Below are 24808 nucleotides of genomic sequence, written 5' to 3'. Positions count from 1 at the left end.
CATTTATAATTTCCTACTCAGGCTGGCTTTTAAACCTGGATCCTCAGAACTCATTCTTCTAAGTAGCTATGGTTAACCAGTTAACCATTAGTGCCTGATAGCTAAAGGCATTTTTTGTCATTTCCCTTAATGTGGTTATAACAGAAATACATTTGAATACTTAAGTGGAAGTAATGGTATTAGAATAAACTTGATATTGACATAATTTAATATAACAAGGAGTTTTCAAATTTGGTGTGTCTGAAAAATGAATGCTAAATGTTATGAAGAGTAACTTAAACTTTCTATTTTAAGATATAGTATCAAGGGAAGAAAGAAACACATTCGAAGCACAAGGCCTGAAAGTATGCATTATGGGACTGCTCATCTTTTTGACCTTGAAATAAGATTGAAGGGGCTTGACAGAGTTACTCTGTATGTATTGACTTGTATAGTATAATGCTAAAAAAAATTAAAAATGTTCCACAACAACCTTCCAAAAACATAACCACTATTATTTCTTTTATTCAGTGAATATTTCTTCAAAGAATACTAATTGCTGCCCTAGTTTTGAACCTTCAGCAGTAATGGATTCAAAAAGATAGTTTAACAGTTCCTTAACAGTGAAAGAGCCGCGGAGACCCGCACCCAAGGACGCACACATGGACCACTGGATGCAATGAGCAAGAGGGTTTTATTTGGGCATGCTCGGGCTCCCAGGTACACGTGTCCTCGAGATCCGCAAGGTTCGGGTCAGTGGCTGAGAGCCCCGAACTGTCCTGGGGCTGGTTTTTTATAGGTCCACACACTCCGTTACAGCAGAGCCCGCGCTTCTTTAGCCAATAAGTTTAAAGCATTACAACAAGGTCTGCACGCAGGCAGCCAATAATTTTAGAACAAACCATACAATTTGACCAATCACCATTTAGATAGTGTTCGTGCTAAGTTGCACATCTCTGGCCCCTGGTATGAGGAAACAATCCTTGGTATGAGGAAACAATCCTTGGTATTCAGCAAGATGTGAGCTCTTGCTTTGGAGGGTGAGGGGCTCTTGCTGCAATCCATTTTTACTACTAAGGGAAAAGGGTAGGTTTAGGCTAAATCTCAGGTTTACACCCATCAGGTGGTTGAATGAGATAAGATAAGGATTAGGGAGCTTCCCAAGCTGGGGGAACTGACAGGAAGTTCTCATTCAATTGTCAAGGAGTAGTTTTATGGCCTGCAGGCTCCAATTCCTTAGTTAGCAAAACACCTGGTTATAAGCATGAGCTAAAACTTAGAATGGCAGTCCTATGATTCTGACTTGGGGTCTTTCAAACAGTTCAGAGAAATTAGATCATTGAACTCTACCTAAAGTATATCCCATTCTTTAAGGAAATGAATTCTCAGAAGAGAAACAATTTTGTGTGTGTGGGGCACACAAATGGACAATGGTTGAAAAAGAGGTTAAATAAATGCAATCTTTGTGGGGGGAGGGGTCACAGGGCTTGAGCTTGCCCTGGGCGCTGTTCCTGAGCTCTTCAGCTTAAGAATACCACCCTATTCCTGGGCCTGGGCATTGTCCCTGAGGTCTTTACCTGAAGGCTACCGCCCTAGCCTTGAGCCAAGCCCCACCTTCCCGTTTTCTAGAGGTTAATTGGAGATAACAATAACAAGTCTTTTTGTGCCCTGGTTGGCTTTGAACTGTGATTCTCAGATCTCACCCTCCTGAGTAGTTAGGATTACAGGCATGAGCCACCGCACTCAGCTACAAATGAAATTCTTATGGCTAAAGTACATTATGTAAAAATTGAGCAACATAAACTGAGAGTAGAGATGGGATGAAAGAAATGTGGGGAAATAATAGAATGGGTGACATTTATTGTCATTGTACTCATAACCTGACTTATGGAATCATAACCCCTTTGTACAAATCCTGAGTGAAAAATATATGTTTAAAAGTGATAGTTTAACAGCAAGACATGGTAAAAAAAACTGTACAAAATAATTTTTAGTAATTTCTTGAAATTTACTTTCCTGTCACTTTACTGCAAAATAGCAATTTCCCTAAACTGGTCGACAAGATTTTTAGATCACATAGTTTGCACCATAGTAATTTTACCCAAATAATATAAAAATAGATTAACATGTCTTAATGATGAAAAGAAGTTTTCAAATGAAATTTTGCTCTATAAAATAAGTATCGTAAGTTTAAGGCAAGCCTTATAAATTTCCAAAAACATCAATTTTGAGTTAAGTATAATGTAATTTCCTTTCATGTCTCCTTAGGAAAATGCTTTCTGTTTATTATAAAGTGTATATACAGATGTCCATATTCACACACACACACACACACACACACACACACACACACACACACACACACACATATATATATATATATATATATATATTGGTTAAAATAATGAGGAAGCTCTTTATGAATTCTCAAATAAGTTTTCATGCTGACAGTACTACTAATGATAACTTCATGTTTTATAAAGTTCCTTTCTTCATTCTGAGTGCTTTCCTTTTTGTAACTCCTCAGTAGAGATCAGTTGTGAGTTACAAGGTATTGGAATTGTTTACCAATCTTTTTGGGTTTTGAATAATTTACCATGACCATCAGTTTTGAATCTTACTTCACATTTCTTACTCAAGAATGAAATGTCTAAATTCTCCTTCACTGTTACATTTTGTTGTGATCAGAAAGGCAATTTAATTGCTTTCCAATAATTGCAAGGTCATGCTTAGTTACTGGTCCCGTCTCTGCCTGTTCTTTGAAAGAGTTTCTGTAATAGAATACTATAGAACATAAATTCACACAATTGATCTGTATGTATGGTCCTACTAAGTTATATTACTTTTTTTTCTTTATACTATACTTCACTTGTCCAGGAAATTTAAATATTTGGCAGGGATAATTCTACATAGAACATTTCAAATGGAAGAGAAGTATCAATTTAAACTAAATCTTTGAGGAATAGGAAATTCTTCATTTCATATTAAAGCTTCAAATTACAGCAGTTGTAAATTATTGCTTGGAAATAATTTAACTGTTGATTCAAAGAAAGTACAAGTATGATGTTAATGGTAACAGTAAGAGCTGAGTGTAGATGTCTTCCGTTTGTTTACATAAGTCTTTGCTCTCTTCAGGTGCAGGTTGCCATCACAAAAGCTTATTAGGTATCTAATTATATCCCAGTGCACAAACAATGGGAATCACAGAGGCTTCTTTGAGAATTTATTGATATTATGAAACAACATAGTGTGGAAAAGCCTGTTCTCTGAAAAAAGAGTGGATTAAAAGCTTCTGAGTCCAGAGTCTTGGATTTGATATCTGCCCCTAGCATTTAATTGATAGTTAGTTCAGGCTTACTACCTAATCTCCAGTCTTCAGTGTGCTCACTCTTTATGTAACCAAGCTTAATAAAGATTATGTATGATAACATATTTAAGTGTTATTTTTCTACCTTTTGGCATTCTTTTAATGAGTAACCATTTATGGAATTTATGTGTTCTTAAACACTTTGTAATTTGACTTGTTAATTGTATAAGATCAAAATGATATACACTGGGAAGTTACTTTACTCTGGTTATCAAATTTTATTAAATATTTCTGTAAGCTGCAATATTAACAGTTTCTTTTTAGTGATTAAATGTATATGCATCATACTAAACATATGTTTAGTATGAAAAGTTCTTTGTATTTACTCTCATGGCTTTGGCTTACCTTTAGATTTGGATCAGAATCAATTTATAAATATAAACAGTTTTATTCTCACTCACCATATTTACTCATCTTTTAATTTTGTGCATCTTTACTCATAGCACTGATTTTTCCACACAACAAATATAACCCATCCACAAGATTTACTTCTGAATTTGTTTTCATGATACTTAAAATTTATGGTAGAGTTTTAGTAAATGAATATTTACATTATAAATTGGGTATTTACATAAATACAGCATAATCTATATCAACAGATTGATTATCTCAAATGCAATGTACTTGTTAGAGGTGGTGATACAGATTTGTAAGTATCCACATATCCAAAATTTCCTGTGTAAAATATAAAAACCCAAGAATTATTTACAATGCAATGTGTGAAATTTAGTTTAGCAAATCAAGTGTGTCAATATCATATGTTTTCCAAGTGACTAAAAGTACACATCTTTACCTTCTTAAGTTGGATCTGACACTAGACTGAAATGAAAGATGAACAAAAGATGAGTACATTCTATGGAAGAATACATCCTTAAGGGCTTAGGATCTGAATTTGTCAGCTTTTTATTGCTGTTGAAAATGCCTTTGGTTATCATCTTGAAAAGAAGATGGGTTTAGAGTAAAGCCTTAACGTTTTAAGTTCATTGTGTCTGCATCTGGATATTTAGAAGCTGGTATGAAAGTATTACATAATGATATATGTACTGTACAGGACAAAATGTTTAGCTTACAATACTCAGGAAGGGAAGGATAAGAACAAGAGACCAGGATCTTCCATTTCCATTAGAGGATAGCCCCTCCAGAGTGTAACACCTTGCATTAGGTCCAGTTCCTGCCAGTAACAGTACGATGGAGCAAACCTGTAACATGGGCCTTGGGGAATATTTGGATTCAAAGTGGCACAATCTCCTTAAATAATAGTGAAATGAATAAAATGACAAAAAGAAAAACAATCCTAGAAAGAAGACAAAGTAGTTTGTCTACTCCCCAAAATGCTGAACTTGGGAAATGTAAGGAAGAAAGGTCAGCACACAGATTTATTTTTTATAATTTTTATTATAGTGTATAGAGGGGTTACAGTTATATATATTTTTTTTTCAAGCAAAGATTTATTTATTTTCTGTATTTATATCTCTTAGTTCCTTTGTCTTATTGCATTGGCTATAATAGTCAAAATATATTTAATAATAGTAACAAAAAAAGCCAGATTGCTCTGTTCCTATTTTATGTTGATCCCCAGCTATTGTCTTCAGGTAAATGTCTTATTAATTAATTTTTTATTGCAATTAATAAAAGGGTTACATGATATTTGCCAGATAGAAGGTACATTAATTCACATATATTTATACCCTTTCACATGTCTTGGTCCCCATTACCCTCCCCTCCACTCCCCGCCCCCATCTTGGTTTTCCCCCCTTCCCTATCCAATTTCAAATAACCAAATAACCAAATACAAATAAATCCAATTATCAGATAACCAAGTGAGATACTGTAACAATATGAGATAACCAAGGGACAGCAAAGGAGATGAGAGACAACATAGTACATTAAGGACAACAATATTCATTGTATGTCTTTTGTTTCAATATCCTGGAGGTCTTTTCAATTAGCTTCATACTATATGGCCTTATGTATCAAGGTTTTGCTCTATTGCAGATCTCTGCTAGTAAAGCCCAAGGTTTCTACTGATTGTGACAAATGAGGGAAACCATTGAGCCTATGTTCCTTTGGGTCTGGCTTACTTCACTTAATATGATTTTTTCTAAGACTTTCCATTTCCTAACAAATGGGGCAATGTCGTTTTTTCTGACAGCAGCATAGAATTCCATTGTGTACAAATACCACATCTTGTTGATCCACTCATCAACTGAGAGACATCTAGGTTGGTTCCATATTTTTGCTGTGGGGAATAATGCTGCAATGAACATCATTGTGCTAGTGGATTTAGTATGCCCTTGTTTCTGGACCATTGGGTAAATGCCAAGTACTGGAATTGCTGGGTCATAGGGGAGCTCTATGTTTAGCCTTTTGAGGCACTGCCATATTGCTTTACATAGTGGTTGACCGAGTTTGCACTCCCACCAACAGTGTAGTAGGGATCCCTCCACATCTGGCCACATCCCCTCCAGCATCTGTTGTTATTTGTTTTCCTGATCCTGGCCATTCTAACTGGAGTGAAGTGGAATCTTAGAGTTGTTTTGATTTGCATTTCTTTTATGACCAGAGATGTTGAGCATTTCTTCATGTGTTTATAGGCCATTTTTGTTTCTTCTTCAGAGAAGGCTCTCTTTTAAGTCTTTGGCCCATTTTTTAATGGGATGGTTGTTACTTTGGGGATTAGTTTTGGAGTGATTCAATTTTTTGAGCTGTTGATGTATTTTAGATATGAGGCCTTTGTCTGTTGTTTGGTTGGTGAAGATCTTCTCCTACTCTCTAGGCTTCCTAATTAATTTATTAGCTATGTCCTTTGCCATACAAAAGCTCTGCAGTTTAATGCAGTCCCACTTATCCAGCCTTTCTCTTATTTGCTGTGATTCTTGGTCCTTATTAAGAAAGTTTTGACCTGTGCCAAGGAGGCCTAGTGTATCTCGTATTCCTTCTTGTAAAGTTTTCAGTGTGTCAGCTTTTACCTCCAGGTCTTTGATCCATTTGGAGTTAATTCTAGTGCAGGGTGACGCTGGTTCTGCTGAGAGCCCCTGGAAACTCTCAAACCCCAGACCCTTGGCTGGGGGCTGCCTCTGGAAGCAGCACAGGAAAATGTCTGCCCAACGTGCTCAGACTGAAGCTCGCAGATCCATCCCACAGCCCACTGTGAGGCCACTGGTTGGGCTGAGAGCTAGTCATGTAGCAACACGTGAGTTTTATCTAATACTTTCCAAACTTTGTACTCAAATACGCTACCTACTTGCCAACTTAGGTCAGTTATCCTTACGCTATACCTTTTCTTCATTACTATAATAATCTTACACTCCTACGTTAATCCTCTTGTACCTCCCCTGATCTTTCTCATTCTATTTTTCTATCTCTGGTCCTCTGTTCATCTTTCAACCCTTATAATGCATGGATCTACACTTGATGGCTGTTGAACAATACTGTATATCTAGGTGTTCAATTATACTCTAGGTTCAGAGGGACTTAAATACAATAGAGATTGGATTGAGAGGCTTATTGTTTTGGTCATAAATCGCTTATCAGTGGTTGTATTAGACTGGTCTGTAAGTGCACAAAAAGAAATAGTGATAACACCAGTCAAAAATTGTGAACATCTAGTGAATGCCAGCTAAAGAGGGTTACAGTTATATTCTCATTACTTCTCACACATTGATACTACTTCTCAAGTTTTTGTCCCCATTTCCCTTCCCCCAGGCCCTCCTAATCATCTTTTCCCCTCCTTGCATTTCCTATTTCAATAAACAAATAAACCTGTATACAATATGCCAGGTAGCAAAGTCAAATATAAGAATATGAGATTAACCAAAGGGCATCCAAAAAGAAGAGAAATAACATAGTACATTAAGAACAACAATCACACAAGATAAAGCTCTTGTTTTCTTATCCTGGAGATCCTTTCATTAGCAGCTCACTGATTTCTCTGGTCTGTGACTGATACTTGTTTGGACTGACAAGAGGATTCTTTGGACTGACTGAAGAAGGAAAGATTGTTTCTTACCTCTACGTAAATAAAGACAGAGATCTCCTTTGTGATTTTACCATTTTTAGCTCTGAAATCCTTAATACTTAGCAAACATTATTTTAGTTTTGTTTGACTTTCTGGAGATTTGATTTATTGATAATGTTTTCAGGTATGAATTTAGATTCAAGATAAGGAAAAGAAAAAGAAAATTATCTTCTGAGACACACAGGGATGATGAGCATTTACAGATTATTAAATTATGATAAAACGTTGTCTGTTGCTCAAAAATGTATTTTCTAAGAATGTTTAAAAACTCTGTCTTTTTAAAAATGTGTAATGTATTTTCTTTCAAGAGTAATAAAAAGGTATAAATTTATAGAGTAATTTCTTAGACTTTTCTATAAATTAATGGAACACATTTGAAATCATTAGAAATACAGATTCTCAAGTCTGACATATTGATTCTCAAAGTATATTGATTTACCAAAGACATGTGATTTTTGAATTCATAACACCTTTTGTCTTTTATAAGTCTCTGTATTTGTTTATTTTTTTAAATTACTGGTCATTGTCCTACAATTGTCAAGCATCTGCCCCTTAACACACACATATCCCTATTCCTCATTTTTGATTAGTTTGATTTTCAGATAGGGTTTCATAATCTTTGTCCAGTACAAACTCAAAATGCTAGTCTTTTTAATTTTTCCTTACATTTTGCCAGAATTACATGTGTCACCACACCCAGCTGAGTAACTGTATGTCTTTTATATGCTTAGCTTTAGCACTTACAATTCAACTTTGAGTTTACTCAAATTAATTTTACTTATTCTATGATTTATTTCACAGTCTATTATATATTTACTTGTCTGAGTCTATTTGATGATGCTGTTTCTCACCCCAACTTCCTAGCAAAAAATACTTGAAGTTTATTATTTTTCTAAAGCATCTATTGTAGTTTGACAAGTAGGTTTCAAATATATTACCTCATATGTCCGTTGAGATGGTTGAGAATACTGTCACATGTTTGGTCATATAAAATTTAATAAATATGTAAAAGGATGGCATGTTTTGTTTGTTTTTCCATGTATATTCAAGATCATCAAATAAAAATAAATAAATATTTCTGTCAGGCTTCAATTCTAGAATAGGCTGGCCTTCATATCAATAATATAATTTTCTAGAATAAATGTGAAGCTTGGACTACTTATATTTTATTCTCTTTGTAGGGAAATCAGAACTCAGTTTGTTCCAGATTTTACAGTTCTGTGTAATCCATGGGGGAATTTATATAGTAATTACCAGCTTTGTGCTCCTTTGTCTAATTTTCTCTTACTGATTTTTGTATCAGATCAATTGGAAAATTGCATCTTTTTCAAGTGATCATTAATAATTCTAAACAGATGACTATACTATAATGTGAAACATTTGCCTAGAATGGTGAAAATGTGCTAGACAGAAGTGGCCATGAACTGTACCTCATCCACTGCAATTCTTCACAATAGAATTCAATGTCTAATTGATTTTACAATATGTTACACTTTAATATCCCTTTATTTCACTTCTAGTGGATATTAATATAAATCTTTTCTGTAGTTTAGCTTTAACTTTATCTTTTGCTCAAGAATCCTAAGTCTTCACATTCTGTATATTGTTTAAAGTTTGTACATGTTCTCTAGAAAAGTGTTATATAAGCAGTCAATCATAACTGTTTATAATTAGAACAGAGAATTTTTTGGCAGTCCTGGGGCTTGAACTCAGGGCCCAGGCTTTCTCAAGGCTAGAGTTCTACCACTTGAGCCACAGCACCACTTCTGGCTTTTTCTGAGTATGTGGTACTAAGGAATATAACCAGAGTCTTCATGCATAGGGCAAGCACCCTACCACTAGGCAACACTTCCTGCTCAGAATAAGGAATTTAAAATATATATATATATATATATATATATATTTAATATTTTAAAGTCATGGGGGATTGAACTCAGGGACTGAAATATTTTAGAGTCATTAAAGTCATGGGGAATTGAACTCAGGGATTGGGCCCTGTCCCTGAGCTCCTTTGCTCAAGGCTAGATAGCACACTACCACTTTGAACCACAGTCCCACTTCCTATTTTCTGGTCTCACAGACTTTCCTTTCCTTTCCTTTCAAAGCTCAGTGTGGCTTTGACTTGTGATCTTCAGATGTCAGGCTCCTGAGTAACTAGGACTACAGGTGTGAGCCAGTAGTGCCCAGCATTATTTTCATTTTGTTTAATGAAATAAAATATGATTTAGGTAAATGATCTTTCACAAGGTATCAGTACACGTTTTTGTTCTGGAGCACTCTAAGAATCCAAATGCCTAAGTGGAACAATTGATTGGGAGGAGGGATTTATTTTGGCTCACAATTTCAGAGAATTCAGTTTATGGTGACATGATCTGAAACTTTGTGCTTGAGAATTGGTAGAACATCATGGTTGTAGAAACTTATGGTGGAGGGGGCTTGCTGCCCAGTGCATTGGTAGCTTTGAAGAAGAATAAGAGATAAGACTGGGATCAGGGAAAATATAGCCCTAAGAATTCATCCCCAGCATCTATTCCTGCCAGGGATACCCCAGCTACTAAAGTTTCCCTCACAGCTCAAATTAGTGCCACCATTTAAGAATCCTAACAAGTCATGAAACTGAGGTATCAGTTTGAGGTCAGCAAGGGCAGAAATTTTTGCTTGACTCTGTTTTGAAAATAGCCAGTAAAGCACAAAGTTAGAAAGGTTGATCAGATTGTAGAGCATCACCCTAGCAAGTATGAGTCCTGAGGTCAAACACAAGTACTTCCCAAAATTAAACCTTATCATGTCAAACTCGAACTATAAGTCTATTGAAAATACTCTTGAAAACTTAAACTATATTTTTTCAAATTTTAAAATAAGATTCCTTAAGTACTTGTTTTACCCAGACACTATAGAACTAACCTCCATGGTTAATCTTGTTCCACAGAATCAGGAAATCATTCACAACTCATTGTCCACAAGTAGGAAATTACTCCAATTTTAAGCCAAATTTTCTTTAACTTCATACAAATAACATTTCAACATTATATTTATCATAATCACTTTGCCCCTACTTCTCCACACAAAAATGTATGCTATATTTCCCAAAAGAAGCATCTATACATGTATAATACTAAATGTTGTTAAAAAACTAAAATGCAACATTAAAGTTACAATCCACAGTAGTCAGTAATATGTTTGATTTTCTTTTCCCAGTCTGAGCTTGAACTCAGGGTCTGTATTCAGTCCCTGAGCACAATGTTAGGGCTCTATCACTTGAGCCACAACTCCTCCTCCAGATTTCTTTGATGATTAGTTGGAAGACAACTCCTCCTCCAGATTTCTTTGATGATTAGTTGGAAGAAAGTATCACACACTTTTCCTATTTGGGCTGACTTCAAACTGCTTTCCTCAAATCTTATCCACTTAAGTAGCTAGGATTACAGCGACAAGCCAATGGCTTCCAGCTGTAAATAGTATTTTCTAAACCTAAAAGAAAATAGCACATTTTCTCATTAATACCTATTGCATAGGCTGGAAATGTAACTCAGTGATACAGTAGTAGCTCATCCTATACTAGACCATGGGTTCTAAGCCCATCTCCACAAAGAGTTCCCCCAAAAGTCTGCTGCATGACTATTTGGTACACTCCTAGCAGAGATTTACAACAGAGCAAAACCTATATACATAAGGCCATATAGTATGACGCTAAATGAAAGGACCTCCAGGATATAGAAACAAAAGCCATATAATGAGTGATTGTTGTCCTTAATGCACTATGTTTAATCATGCAACATACATTTTACAGTTTTAATAGAATTGATGGCATTCATCAAAACATATAGAAGCTCTACTACATTTTGTTATATAAAATATAATATTTTATTTTTTAGAAATGGCTAAATTGAAGGATTTTTCACTTTCTTAGGGCCATTTTTAAATATTCATTGCAATATTATTATTAATTAATGGCTGATGACACAAAGCCAGTGACCAAGTGTAAAGCTTCATAGTCAATAACTAAATGGGTCATTTAGTTGATGGAATTGCATTTCAGTAATCAGATACTTAATTGTGCCCTGAGAGTTTATTATGAAAATGTAGATAGGCAGAAATCTCAGCTGGCAACCTTGCTACTACAAGCTAAAAATAAAGAACCTTGCTGCCAGTGGAGGCATTTCATGCTTCATGTCTGCAAAAAAGTGGTGTAATTTACTTGTGTACAGCAGTTCAAGTGTTTCAGGCTGGTGCTTTTGACAGTCCAGGTTCCAGCTGCTCTGTCTTGTGAGTCCTTCTGTGAAAAATTAGAAAAACCTTCAAGTTAAAGTAGTCATTTTTGAAATATCTCCTCTACATTGATAGGAATGACTGGATATTGCTGTCCTCAAAGCTAATTTTATTTTAACATAAGAAGTAATTAAAATTATTAAGAAAAAAATTTGAAGTGAATGATTGGCATTTTGTGAGCATTCGAAGGCTCTGTGTGTGTGTTTTTCAGGGCTTTTTAGCTCATTTTGTGAGACTGCTTAAGATATGAAAAATACCTGTTATAATTCATATTGATCTTTTGGAGTTCAAAAGCAACTGAACAATTTGAAATGCATGTTCCATGGGGGCTATGTCTCCTTTAATGCCGAAAATACCTTGTGCAATTAACTTAATTAACTGAAAACTGTCACTGTAGAAACTGCACTGTCATAGCCAAACACTTCAAAATGTGCACTTGTCCTTCTTGGCAGCTGAAGTAGCTTTAATGATACGTAGGAATGTGTTTAATGTCTATTTAACAGTATCAAATCCAAACTTGCAGCTGTAGAGAAGCATTTTTTTACACCAGAGTCAACATGAACACTGATAACTAAGGTAAGAACATCTTATTTTCAAGGAGAAATACATCCTTGTGTGTGCTTAAGAGTGTGCTACAGAAGAAACTGTGAGTGCAGCAGCTGTGGGTACTTCTTTGCTTTGAATGACTTCTTGAAAAGAAAATGACTTTGTGCAGGTCCAAGGAAATAGCAGCATTGTTTTCCAGAACTTGTTAAATAAACAAATGTAGAGTATTACCTACATCAGCTTTTAAAGTACTAACCAGAAAAAAATTTAAAATGAATTTAAGTACTTAACCAAGAAAGATTTCATATGGCATTCAATGAAAATGAAATCCTACTTGTGTCTCAAGTGTAGAAGAAATAAAATTATACGAATAAAGAAAATTACATGTGAAATAGATAGTAAGTGGTGAATATTTCTTTTATACCCTGTCTCCTTCTGAGTACATACATTCTTTTTCCTTTTTCATATTCATATTTTATTGATACCTTTTATCAAAACTTAAATATTTAGCATTCATTGATTGATAATAAAAATCCAAAAATAACCAGAAATTGAGCCGGCGTGGAGGCTCACACATGTAATCATACCTACTCAGGTGTCTGAGATGTGAGCATCAAGATTCAAAGACAGACTGGGCCCAAAGGACCAATTAACCTCTAAAAAGTGGGAAATGGAGTTTGGCTCAAGGGTAGGGTGGTGGCCTTGAGCTGAAGAGCTCAGGGACAGTGCCCAGGCTGAGTTCAAGCCCCATGACCTCCCCAAACAAACAAACAAACAAACAAACAAAAACCTCCACTACCACCACCATCAGCAGCAACAACAAAACAGAAATCATAGGCTGGCTCTAGACCAAAATATGAGACACTTTCTGAAAAATAACTAAAGCAAATAAAAGCAGGCACAGATTAAGTGGTTTACTTCCTGCTAAATTACTGATTTCAAATCTAGGTACACATAGGGAAAATAATATAATATATTATAGGCAATATATAGGGCAAATGAGTAATCAAGTCAAACAATTATTGGAGAGTCTTAAATGTTTAAAGCATTTTGTCAATCATTTTATTTTACATCTTCAGTGGAATTGAGGATGTTTCTCAGCATAGCTATTTTTCTTATCATTTGGATAGATAGATATAATATATATAGATTATATCTGTATCCTATAGTATATCTGCATCTTATATGTATTCTATAGATACATTTCCTGTATACTGTACATATGTTTATTTGTTTATTTGAAATAGGGAAGGAAAGGGAGAAAACAAGATGATTGGGAAGGGAAAGGAGAAAAAAAATATGAGAAGGGGTATCAAAGTTCGAGAAGTAATGCACCCATAACCCAATAAATGTAAGTGTAACCCTTCTATACATTATCCTGAAATAAAATACAATAATAAAAAATGAATGAAAGATATGTCTACTTGCAATTGGCGGAAATCCTTACTATTCCAGAGTCTGAGATATGAAGCTCTCAGTTCAAAGCCAGCTTGGATGAAAAAGGCTTTGTGACAGTTATTGGTACCTTAAATGGTGGATTGTCAGCCTAGAGTGAAAAAACCAAGTGAAAACATGAGCATCCAAGAATGAAGAATCAGCACTTACACATCAATCAAAAAAGTATTGAGAGATACACTAATTTTATTTTCAAAAACATAATGTGTGTTACTTTTTATCAGCATTCTATTGATTATTTTTTCTGAAACCTGTATGTAATATATTCAATTCAGATCAAATTCAAAGTTAAAACTTACCCAATTTCATATGAAAAAATATTCACTTATTCATTTACAGGTAGAAGATAGATGTTTGCTCAGCTCTATATTAATGGAAAATTGGTTCCTCTTACCTATTTAACACATCCAAGACATTTTCAGTAACATACTAGATTTTTCATTCCATTTACTATTCGTTCTTTTTATTAACTCACTTACCTTTGGCTTAATGCCTATGGTGTTTATTCAGAAATGCAAAGGAAAGAATAGGATTTTCTTAATAACTAAAAAGAAAGAGTTCTCAATTCATATGGTGTATCTAAAATGACTGTTTTTAAAGGTGATGAAAATGAATAATAAAGACTATTTCTATAATAGTTGAAAGCTTACAAAGTGTTATCTTAATGAATGTTAGACCATTCAGTAATTCAGTATTTCAAAATAAACACATTTAACATCTAATCATGAATGCAGAAGTTAGATGTTCTGTTCTACAAAATATTTCAGATTTTATGAGAATCTCCTGTAAAATCGATATCGTCATTTTCACAATGAGTGTATTAGTTCTAAGAAGTAACAGAAACATCTCCATAAGAAAATAATTGTTTTTCTGGGCACCTGTAATCCTTGGTCCTCAGGAGGTAGAGATCTGAGGATCACATTTCAAAGCCAGCCCGGTCGATAAAGTCCATGAGACTCTTATCCCCAATTAACCACCAGAAAAAGAGACATGATTCTGTGGCTCAAGGGTAGGGGGATAGCCTTGAGCTGAAGAGCTCAGGGACAACGTCCAGGCCTAGGGTTCAAGCCCTTTGACCAACAACAACAGAAGAACTGCTTTCATTCTCTCATTTTCTTAACTTTTTTTTGTAAAGGTGTTGTACAGAAGGCTTGCAGTTATATGTCAGGAAATGAGTGCAGTACCTTTCTTTTTTTTTTTTAAGTGTCACCTCCTGCCTCATTTTCTTCCTTTCCCTTCCTGACACTTCTCTGGCCCATGTTGTACACTTCATATCCAGCATAGTGTCCAGTGAGTATCACTGCTGAGTCAATGCTGAACCCTTTCTGTGCTTCCTCTTCTCATCTATAAATCAGACAAATTTATATAAAGACATTTTTTATTTTCCCTTTTATCCCTGTTTTTGAGTTATGGAAGTATTTTCTTATTATAAGGGTACTAACCAAGAGAATGCCTTAAGGTGTTCCTCAACTCAGAAGGTATTCAATTCTCTACAGTGTTACAATACATGGAATAAGGAAGAACATTTATTGCTTAATTAAAATTAATTTTACAAACAACTTTGATTATAATTTAAAGCATTAAAGTATATTTTAATAATAAATTCAAAAATATAAAGTCATAGTTACTGAAGACTGGTATTTTGTTTTAGGTAATTACTCAACTCAGATTCTGGCTTTGAAACACAGTTAATGTCATTGATAGATTAGTATTAAAAAAATCTCATAACAACAGATGCTGGAGGGGATGTGGCCAGGAGGGATCACTACTACACTGTTGGTGGGAGTGCAAACTCATTCAACCACTATGGAAAGCAGTATGCTAGTTCCTCAAAAGACTAAATACAGAGCTCCCTTATGACCCAGCAGTTCCACTACTTGGCATTTACCCAATTGTCCAGAAACAAGGGCATACTATATCCACTAGCACAATGATGTTCATTGCAGCACCATTTACCATAGCAAAGATATGGAACCAACCCAGATGTCCCTCAGTTGATGAGTGGATCAACAAGCTGTGGTATTTATACACAATAGAATTCTATGCTGCTGTCAGAAAGAACATCACCCCATTTGTAAGGAAATGGAAAGACTTAGAAAAAATCATATAAAGTGAAGTAAGGCCGACTCAAAGGAACATAGGCCCAATGGTTTCCCTCATTTGTCATAATCAGTAGAAACCTTGGGCTCTTCTAGCAGAGATTGACAATAGAACAAAATCTAGAAACATTAGGTCAAATACTATGACAATAAATGTAAGGACCTCCAGGAGAAGGAAACAAAAGCCATATAATGAGTGACTGTTGTTATTAATGTATTTATCTCTCATCTCCTTTGCCATCCCTTGGTTATCTCATATTGTTACAATATTTCACCCTGTTATCTGATATATTTTATATGTGCTTAAATGGTTATTTGAAATTGGATAGGAAAGGGAGGAAATCAAGATAAGCAGAGGAAGGGTGGAGAGAAATGGGGACCATGTCATAAGAAAGGCTATCAATGTTTGTGAAGTTATGCACCTTCTATCTGGTGAATATAATGTAACCCTTCTATTAATCACAATAAAAAATAAAAAAAGAGAGAAATCCTTGTATTTTGAAACAAAAAAAGTCATAAGAAGCACATCATGTTTACAGTGGCATTGGGCAGTAGCATGCAGTAGCATTAAGTTTACAGAAATCTCAAACTCTGAAAAATTATTAAACATGTTTGTTAATAGTGAAATTATTATCAAAACCTTATCTATGCCCTCAATGAGATCCCCATCCACAAAATTTTATTATCTCTTCTAAATTGATATTTTGGCTTTTATTTGTATTAATATTGATTCCATTTGCAAAGTTAGTTGTAAAATATGTTGAGTATAATATGTAGTAGCATAGATATTGTTAATAACTTCTTATTGGTTTCAAAATAGGTTCAAAATTAACATACTTATGATGTCCCTGTTGGTAATACTAGGAGCTGTGACAATAAACAGCACCTCTTCATCCATTCAGATTTACTATAAAATTGAAATATATGAAATGGTATTACCATTTATAATTACTTATTTCATCTCTGTGTTTCACTTTTCTCAATGATTTATTTCCTATTTTCTGTTTACTTGGTCTTAAATTTCTAGTCTTTCCTAGCTACAAATTTAGGTTATTTAATGTAAGTATTTCCTCATTTGCAATAAATGTATTTGATACTATGAATTTTTCTCTATGAATTGTTTCTACTAAAGTTTACAAACATAAGTTTTATTTTCATTTAGTTCATTTACTTTCATTTACTATTTAGTTCAAAATATTTTCAAAAATTTGACAAGAATTGCTGACCCATGTATTATTTACACATTGTTTAATTTTAGCAAATAATTTGCATTTCCCAGCTGTGTTTATGTGACTGATTTCTAGTTTAATTCCATTGTGTTCTGTAAACATAGACTGTAGGTGTTTTTTAAAAAATATTTTGTTATCACAGTGATATATAGAGTGGTTATAGTTATATGCATGATAGAGTGAGTAAATTACTTCTTGAACATTGTTACCTCTTTCCCATGTTTTTCTCCCAATTTCCATCTCCTCCCCCAGAGCTGTAGAATTCCTTTTCAACATATTGTCTTGTGAATATTGTTGTTACTACATATTTTGTCCTTTCCATCTTGTTTTCCCCCTTCTCTTCCCTGATTCAAAAAGACAAATAAATATATATGCAACACACCAGGTCCTCAAATCAAATACAGCAACAGCAGAGAATAAACCATAAAGAAAAGAATAAAAAAGATCAAATTTAAAAAATTTTCTATAACATAGATTACCAAATGTGGTCTATGTTAGTGTATTTTCATGTGAACTTGCAAAATTATATTGTTGTAAATTCTCAATGTATACTCTAGTAATTTCAATTAATTCAGGTTTATTAGTATTACCATTTGAGTTACAAAATTCTTATTGATTCTTATTGATTATATGTCTGCCAAATCCATTGCAAGAAGTATGGTGGTATTTCCAACTATAATAACATATCTGTATTTCATTTCTGTTCATTTAAAATTATCTTTAAGTAGTTGTACAGAGGAGTTACTGTTTAGCAAAGCAGTTTATTAATACAATGTCCATCAACCTTCTTATCCTCCTCTCCCCTCTATACATCCTGGCTTTGAAAAGTGATCCTCAGATCTTAGCCTCCTGAGTAGGTGGGATTACAGGCTTGAGCCACTTCACCTGGCTTTAACATTTTACTTTTAATGAATCTGAGTATTCTTATAGCATCCACAAGGGAATAAATTCTGTCAATTCATTAAAAGTTTTTGGAATGTTGTATGTATACAGATTCCCCAAGACTCCTTATTAGAACCAGGCACAATTCAGTATATGCTTATTGAATTTATTAAATTGGATTTAGGAAAGGATCCTACTATACCCTGAAAGTACAAAAACTGAAAGCTCAGTTATAGTTAAAATATGTAGTTAAGTGTATAATTTACAAAATAGTAGAACATATAAATACTGTGAAAGAGTACCACAAAATTGTAAAAGGAAATTTTCATAAATTAGATTATTTGTGGCACAAAACTCTTAGTAAGTCCTTGGTATTTAGCAGGAAAGACAAAATAATAATCAATTGATATTAAATTGGACAAAGATGAGAAGTGGAAAAACAGAGCAGAAAGATTTTATTAACTATGACAGATTTGTTTTCTTTGCAAAATTGTGTTACTTTTAAAGTTACTCAGTTGTAGTTTGAAAAAAGTGTGTGTTTATCTTCCAAATTTTCATGTTTCCATTGTATATAATTAAAATCTGACCAATGAAAAGAAATACTTGTCAACAATTTAATGAATATTGAAATGTTGTCTGCTTTTAATCTTCTCCCCTAGCTTTATATTAATGTCATAGGAACATTTATTTATAAGAACAGAATGTCTCACCAAATTACCAGTCTTATATAATACCTAAACATACAGATCAATGACATTTTTCGAGTGTTGACATCCAAATGAAAGCAAGCATATGGGTCTGTTAATAGGCAAAGCAATCACAGGCTCCTACAAGAATGGGGCTCTCTTTTGTTTCCTGTGATTCTCAAGATGGAAAGGAAATCTACTGCACCATTCTCCATTCCTATTGCTGTCTTTAATCTACTTTTTCTAAAATTATATATTTGTATCATGAGTAATTATTGGCATCATTAAGATAAATCTGCAAGTCTGTTTTCATGCAGTTAGGATAACCTAAAGTTTAAAAAAAAAACTTACTCTCTTGGGCTGGGAATGTGGCTTAATGGCCAATGCTTGCCTACTGTGCATGAAGCCCTGGGTTCAAATGGTCAGTAACACATGAACAGAAAAAGCCAGAAGTAGCACTGTGGCTCAAGTGGTAGAGCACTGGCCTTGTGCAGAAGAATGTCAGAGACAGTGCCCAGGCTAAGTTCAAGCCCCAGGACTAGCAAAACCATAACAACAAAAACTGTCTTCAATTTTCTCTTCAAAGTTTTTTCAATGTGTGCATATAAATGATTCCTAAATTTTTAATTTTGAGTTACAGTAATTCTATAATTCTTTATGATATCAAGGTACCTGTATCTTGAAATGTTAAAATCACGATGAATTTAACATGAAGAATGTATACCAGGTGATTTTTCTTTTCTCTTTGTGAGAGGGCTGTGATAAGGCTGTATGCTCAGGAGAGGAGACTGAAAAAAATAGAGGAGATGGTGAGAAAACAACACCTGAAGGGAACAATAATGTTTATGCTTTTTTAAGTGAAGGATAATCTAAAATTTGGCAAATCTTAAAGGTGATTTTCAAAAGAAACTTGAAACTATAATTTAAAACTAATTTGAAAGCATTCATTGATTTTTTAACCTGAGTAGACCACCTAATACAAAAGGGTAAGCTTGGTGACATGCCTATTGTAACCTTACCAGTGGCATGATAAGAGGGTCATTACATGTAAATTATAATAATTAGCTATTAAATAACAGTACTCTATCTTAGAAAGTTTCTGCTAGTATTTATTACAGGAAAAGCTGAATCTGTTAGTAATGTTTAGAAGACATTAGAATAAACCTTACAATTTTTTTCTTGGGAATATTCTTCAAGAGATTCATAGGTACCTTGAAAATCAAGTATGATTATAGAATGTGTAAAGTTGATTCTAACTACAATTAGTTTTGTTTAAATTAATGTAGGATTTAAACACAATATATGTAATAAAAACTAAGCACTTTTACATGCAGCTGTGAAAAGATAAAGCTGAATCATCAAACATTATTTTTAACCTGCAGTATTAATGAAGGTATTTAGAAATAATCACTAAAATGTATGTTTTAATGCCCATTCACATGAGTCAATTCATGAATGTGTGTATGTATGTGCATATATATATATATGACTACAGAACTATAATCTGTGCACTTATATATATATACATGTTTGTATGTCTCACATATTTTTCTTAAAATCAGAGAGAATTGTTAAAAATTACCAAGAAGGTAATGATGTTATTATCAGGATTAACAAGTATCAGTTTATTTTGTTAATCTGTTAGTCTCAGTAGCTATGTACCTACCTACCATAAGCACTTGACCTTGAGATTTAACAATTTCTTTGTAAGAGTGAGGTTTTATACTCATGAATACAGTATATTTGTCAATATTCTATAGAGATATGAATAGTTTGTAGAAGTTATTCCATACTGGTGTCTTTATAGTGTATTGATGAGTTACAACTTCATTTAAATTTTAAAATTAATGTATTTCTTTTGAAATACCTAATAAGTGCTTATTAAATGAGTGTTAGCATAGGTCTGGCTCTTCTTAAGTGATTTGGTTCCCATAATATTTAGATAATAAAGAGAAGTTTACATATGCAATCATTTTTTAAAAAAAATTAATGGCATATTTGTATAATGTATTGAACACAATTTTGTGAGTATTAAATTTATTCTTTATTTTGGCAAAATCTTAACATCCTGGTACTTATATTAGCATTAACTAATAGGGAGAAGTTAAAGACAGTATAAAGCTTAGTACTCAATATACATTTGTCATAAGTAATAAGATATAGAGCAGTAGTGAATAAATGCAAAGATCCAGATGTTAGTTTCTACAAATGGCCAATAAATGTTTCCATGGCCCCAAAATAAACAAAATGGGTAACAATAGGAGTCAGGTAGTGATTAGATTGCTAACTGCTAAAGTTAGCAGTTAATTTTAGTCTATTTCAAGTAGAAATAAATAATCCATGGAAAAGTAATAATCAAAGTGTACATTTATTTATGTATTTATTTTATTGCAAGTCCTGAATCTTGAACCCAGGACCTGGGGACTGTCCTGGACACCTTCTGCTCAAGAGTAGTGCTCTGCCCCTTGAGCCACAGCACCACACCTGCCTTTTTCTGTGTGGTACCAAGGAATCTAATCCAAGGCTTTGTGCATGCTAGGCAAGCACACTCCCACTGGGCTATGGTCCCTGTCCCAAGTGTACATTTATTTTGCAGTGTCTTTTCTGGCATATTTACATTATTTTGTATTGTTTTTGAACAATAATTAGTTTTAAAACCAAGTTCTACTTAGGTGTTAGGAAGATAGGTGCTTCTGTTGACAGCTAAATTAAAGAACTGTGTGTATTTTTGTTCTTGAATTCATGGATACAATATAGGGTTTACATCTAAGTTACATCTAGTCCTTCTGAAATACAAATATTATTAGATTTTATTACTCTCATAATATTTTAGCATCATAGCAACTGCCAACATTTTAATGCTACTTTAAGGAATTCAGTGTGATTGATATTTTAAAATATTGAAGCCTGGTACGAGAAGCTCTTGCCTATAGTCCTAGCTAAATGTCAGGGTGCTGATATTTGAGGATCAAGATTCAAGGCTAGCCTGGTCAGGAAAATCTGTGACACTCTTATCTACAATAAACTACTCAAAAGTTGTGTTGTGGCTCAAGTGTTAGAGTGCTAACCTTGAGTAAAATAAGCACAGGGAGAGCAACCAGGCCCCAGACTTGAAGCCCCAAAGCTGCCAAAAAACCAAAACCAAACAAACAAAATCAACTTTCATTATTCTAGTTTATATATGCATCATCATTTTAAACCCTATTATTTTGTACTTCTCCCAATCCTACTACTAAGACAACAGAGAATACACCTATAGACAACATGTCATATTCCAAGTAAGCAGACAATGTGATTATTAGAAAAGATAGCAGTACATTTATTCTTTGAATCTTACTCTTCTTTTTTTTTTTCTTTTTCGTTGGGTTCTCAGAAGTCTTATCCAGGCTGGGATTTTGGTCTCGTGGTAGAGTGCTTGCCTAGCATGCACAAAGATGTGGGTTCAATTCCTCAGTACCACATACCTAGAAAAAAGCTAGAAGTGGTGCTGAAGCTCAAGAGGTAAAGTTCTAGCCTTGAGAAAGTCCAAGTATTGGGCTCAGGCCCTGATCTCAAGCCCAGGACTGGCAAAAGAAAAAAAAAAGAAGTCCTATCCACTCATTTTCTTTTCTTGATATTGTCCCATTGAGAATAATCCAGGAGGTCAGCCTCATGTCCACAGATAGTATGTAATTACTAAGATTAAATAGTTACTATAAAAACAGAACGTGACAGAAAAATATTGTGGACAGTTTTCAAGATATTTTCAAGGTTATTTTTCCCATTTTTGGTCTAGACACCATCTAGTGTTAATTAACAACAAATAAATACCTCTAGCAAATTAAGTTAGTATTCAATCTAAATATTATTGTTCAGCTATAGATTTTATGCTATATATTGTAATCAATTCATACCGTTTAAACTCATCAGCAAGACAAATATACTACACATCATGTATAGTAGTGGCAGATAGTATAATTCAATGGCTATTCAAGTTTAGATAAGGCAGCAGGGGTAGTGTTAAATTAAGGTCAGTAATCCAGGCATAAGTCATTCTGGCAACTAGGTGGGATGCAGCAATTGTAATTACATCATTCCATGGGAATAGTTCTATGGAGAGTCCCTCCTAACAGGACCTTTACTTATAAATAGAGGGCTGTTTGTTACTATAGTACACAGAAGTAAATACTCTAATCTTACTCTTTTCTAATTTCCAAGTTCCATTTGTTGCATTGTCCTACTGTCCAAGATTCTACTAGTTCACACTATGGGGAAAACAAAATCTAAATTAAGAAAGTAAATCCGGCCAAGAGTTTGGCCTAGTGGTAGAGTATTTGCCTAGTCTGCACAAAGCCCTGGGTTCAATTCCTCAGTACTGCATACATAGAAAAAAGCCGGAAGTGGTGCTGTGGCTCAAGTGGTAGAGCATTAGCCTTGAGGAAAGCCCAGGGACAGTGCTCAGGCCCTGAGTTCAAGCCCCAGGATTGGCAAAAAAAAAAGTAAGTCCTTCATGGATATAGTCCAAACTACATCCCTTGCCCTTAGGGCAAGGTTAGAAAATGAGTAGTGTGTAGAGGAGTAGATAGAAGATAATTGATATTCTTCTTTTTCTTCTTAATATCTGTTTTTTTTCAGAAGAACAATGTTTACCAGTGATAAGGAATCAAATATCTTTTTTCCTGAATAATTCCAGTTTAGTCATATTCCCAGAGTAAATCCAAATGGTTAGGGAGCCAGGCATGGTGGTGCATATATAGACTAAAGTTTGCTTGGCAACCTGGACTACATAGTAAAACCAGAGGGAGAGAGAGAGGTGGGGGGGTCCTTTAGAAATGTAAATAGTCTTCCTACAAGGCAATCTAGAAAAAAAATGGGAAAAGATGAGGTACTGCTTGTGATGTCATCAAAGACATATATATATATATATATATATACATACATATATATATATTTGCCTGTCCTGGGGCTTGAACTCAGAGACTGGGCACTATGCTTGAGTTTTCTCAATGCTAGTGCTCTACCACTTGAGCCAGGGATCCACTTCAGGCTTTTTGTGTATATGTGGTACTTTGGAATCAAACCAAGGGCTTCATGTTAGAGGCAAGCACTCTAACATTAGGCCACACCCCTGGTCCAATAAAGATTTTTTTTTTGTCAGTCTTGGGCACTGTCCTTGGATACTTTTTACTCAAGGATCTTGCTCTGTCACTTGAACCACAGCATCATTTCTGGCTTTCTCTGTGTATGTGGTACCTAGGAATTGAAGCCAAGTCCTTCTGCATGATTAGGCGAGCACTCTACCACTTATAATTTTTTTTGTTAAACGTTTTTTTCTCTTTTAAGAATATTATTATGTCATTGTACAAAGAGGTTACAGTTCTATAAATCAGTTAATGAGTACAATGCTTCTTAGATACAGGTTTTTAGACTCTGCTAGTACTGTCCATAAAGTAACCTCTAATTGTGGTATAACATTGTGTTCTTTTTGTCTTACCTTTACTTGGTTGGCTCATTATTCTACTACATAGCCTATAGAGAAACTAAATGCTTTATGGAGATTTCTGGGTTCAAGTAATAGATTTTCTTAGCTCTATAAGTAGCAATTTAATTAGTAAACAGTATCAACCTCAATCAGTATTGTGACTTCTTTCTTTGCCAGTCTGTTCAATAGTTTTGAGGAACTCATAGTGGCCAGGAATAAACTCATTGCAGTTGGAGGGTTCTTAAATTACAATGTTTTTAACTTTTCTACTTATAAAGCCTATGCTTATGGAGAGGGAAAGCAAAGGTCTTCAGTAAATCATTTCTTAAGACAGTGTGTACTCATCCATTCTTGGTTCCTGGACCTATAAATTACAGAGTGGATGACCTTCCTTGTCAATTTTTCAATCTTCTTTGAAATTCCCATACCAACTATCCAGCATGTTAGCATCTGTTCATGGCTTAATTTAGACAATTATGTCAGTCCACTTCTTTTTCATTCTCCAAAATTTACCTTTAATTTCTTCCTGTTGAAAAGATTTACTGTTACCATTGACTTTTAGACCACCTATGATTAAGTTGATAAAATATTGATTTAAAGCAAGTGCTAAAATATGAAGTAAATTCTTATTTACTCCAGGCTTTCATTTTTTTAATTTTCACTTTTTACTTCCTCAGCTAATTATATGGATTCTCTTATGTTCAGGAGATCCACTCCCAGGTACACTACAGAGAAGGAAACATGGAAATAAATACTCATCTATCTTCTTATCCTTGGTAACCTATCAGAAATCATAGGGTATGTGAGCCTGATATGA

The 24808-nt window shown here is 34.2% G+C and overlaps 1 protein-coding gene across 3 annotated transcripts in view; it reads left to right on the top strand.

Annotated features, from left to right (window-relative positions):
- Positions 1 to 24808, top strand: part of Galnt13 (polypeptide N-acetylgalactosaminyltransferase 13) — a 497787-nt gene that overhangs the window by 174458 nt on the left and 298521 nt on the right. Inside the window, exon 2 of one of the 3 annotated variants that reach the window (XM_090342815.1) lies at positions 13427 to 13530. The exons of the other annotated variants lie outside the window; for them this stretch is intronic. The gene's annotated coding sequence lies outside the window, so the exon portion shown is untranslated. The remainder of the gene's footprint in view (positions 1 to 13426; positions 13531 to 24808) is intronic. 3 annotated transcript variants of the gene reach the window in all.

Source organism: Megascapheus bottae, chromosome 12 (assembly GCF_031878675.1).
Source record: "Megascapheus bottae isolate mThoBot1 chromosome 12, mThoBot2.hap1, whole genome shotgun sequence".
In the NCBI taxonomy this organism is placed as follows: Eukaryota; Metazoa; Chordata; class Mammalia; order Rodentia; family Geomyidae; genus Megascapheus; species Megascapheus bottae.
This window is presented reverse-complemented; position numbering and strand designations above follow the sequence as displayed.